Raw genomic sequence first — 2,500 nt, 5'->3', positions numbered from 1 at the left:
GAACGCCATGAAACTTCCAGAGGCATTTGCAGCAGAAAGGCACGTGCACTCAAAAATTTTAATATTTTTCACGCATAGACCCCGTCAAACGCTAGAAGTTGGCGGGGATGTCTCTCTTGTGGCTCACGGGGCTGTTAGGGTCGCACAGAAATGCCTCGGAATGGGAAAACGGGTCATTTTTGTGTGGCCACATTGCATAGGAACGGCATGAAACTTCCAGAGGCATTTGCAGCAGGAATGCATGTGCACTCAAAAACGTCTATATTTTTCACGGATAGACCCCGTGAAACGCTATAAATTGGCGGGGATGTCTCTCTTGTGGCTCACGGGCGCTGTTAGTTAGGGTCGCACAGAAATCCCTCGGAATGGGAAAAGGGGTCATTTTCGTGTTGCCACATTGCGTACGAACGGCATGAAACTTCCAGAGGCATCTGCAGCAGAAATGCATGTGCACTCAAAAACGTCTATATTTTTCACGGATAGACCCCGTGAAACGCTAGAAATTGGCGGGGATGTGTCTCTTGTGGCTCACGGGGCTGTTAGGGTCGCACAGAAATCCCTCGGAATGGGAAAACGGGTCATTTTCGTGTTGCCACAATTGGCATACGAACGGCATGAAACTTCCAGAGGCATTTGCAGCAGAAATGCATGTGCACTCAAAAACGTGAATATTTTTTCACGGATAGACCCCGTCAAACGCTCGAATTTGGCGGGGATGTTTCTCTTGTGGGTCACGGGGCTGTTCGGCTCGCACAGAACTCCCTTGGTCCACCTGATTCGTGCATACAGGCAGCAACTAAAACTCTGTAAACCTGCTGTGAGGACATCTAAACAGTGGACCAGTGAGGCTGTGGAAGATTTGCGGGCGTGCTTAGACTGTACTGACTGGGATATGTTCACGACTGCTACCAATAGTCTGGATGAACTCACAGAGGCTGTGTACATCAGCTTCTGTGAGGACTGCTGTATCCCAACACGTACCAGGGTGAACTTTAACAACAACAAGCCCTGGTTCTCAGCAAAGCTCAAAAGGTTGAGGTTGGAGAAGGAGGAAGCGTTTAGGAGTGGGGATAGAGACAGATTCAAGGAGTCGAAGAACAGGTTTAGCAAAGCGGTGAGAGAGGCTAAACGACTGTACTCAGAGACACTAAAACACCAGTTCTCTACTAACGACGCTGCTTCTGTCTGCCAAAGGGCTCAGGCACATCACCAACTACAAACCCAGAGCGCCCCACACCACTAACGACTCCCGCCTAGCCAACGACCTGAACGAGTTCTACCGTAGATTTGAAAGACAATTGGACTGTCCTGAACCACCCCTTCCCACCCAAGAGGCCCCATCCCCCACCCATACTACAGAAACGACTCTCTCCTTTCAGGAGGGAGAAGTTAATGGGCTTTTCAAGAGGCAGAATCCACGCAAAGCAGCCGGGCCGGACTCTGTCTCTCCAGCCACCCTCAGGCACTGCGCTGGCCAGCTGTCTCCGGTGTTCACCAACATCTTTAACACCTCCCTGGAGACATGCCATGTACCAGCCTGTCTCAAGTCCTCCACCATCATCGCTGTGCCCAAAAAGCTAAGGCCAACAGGACTAAATGATTACAGACCGGTCGCCCTTACATCTGTGGTAATGAAGTCTTTTGAGCGCCTGCTCCTGGCACACCTCAAAGCCATCACAGACCCTCTCCTGGACCCCCTTCAGTTTGCCTACAGAGCCAACAGGTCTGTGGACGACGCAGTTAACATGGCCCTCCACTTCACCCTACAGCATGTGGACGCCCCAGCATCCTACGCCAGGATCCTGTTTGTGGACTTCAGCTCTGCCTTCAACACCATCATCCCTGCCCTGCTTCAGGACAAGCTCTTCCAGCTGAACGTGCCCTACTCCACCTGCAGGTGGATCACAGACTTCCTCTCTGACAGGAAGCAGTGCGTTAAGCCGGGAACAGAAGTCTCTGACTCCAGGTCCATCAGCACGGGAACTCCTCAGGGCTGCGTCCTTTGCCCACTGCTCTTCTCCCTGTATACCAACAGCTGCGCCTCCAATCATCTGTCCGTCAAACTCTTGAAGTTTGTCGGACGACACCACCCTCATTGGGCTGATCTCTGGTGGGGATGAGTCTGACTATAGGTGGGAAGCTGACAACCTGGTGACCTGGTGTAGCCAGAACAACTTAGAGCTAAATGCTCTAAGGACAGTTGAGATGGTTGTGGACTTCAGGAAGAATACAGCCCCACTCACCGCCATCACCCTGTTAGACTCCGCAGTCAAAATTGTGGAGTCCTTCCGCTTCCTGGGCACTATTCTCTGCCGGGACCTCAAGTGGGAACTGAACATCAGCTCCCTCGCCAAGAGAGCTCAACAGAGGATGTACTTTCGACGGCAGCTGAAGAAATGCAACCTGCCAAAGACAATGATGGTGCAATTCTATACAGCGATCATTGAATCCATCCTCACCTCCTCCATAACCGTCTGGTACGCTGCTGCCACTGCCAAGG

This window comes from Petromyzon marinus, unplaced genomic scaffold, assembly GCF_048934315.1.
Source record: "Petromyzon marinus isolate PM22_M1 ecotype Great Lakes invasive population unplaced genomic scaffold, UKy_Petmar_22M1.pri1.0 PM_G_Scaffold_182, whole genome shotgun sequence".
Classification (NCBI taxonomy): Eukaryota; Metazoa; Chordata; class Hyperoartia; order Petromyzontiformes; family Petromyzontidae; genus Petromyzon; species Petromyzon marinus.
This window is presented reverse-complemented; position numbering follows the sequence as displayed.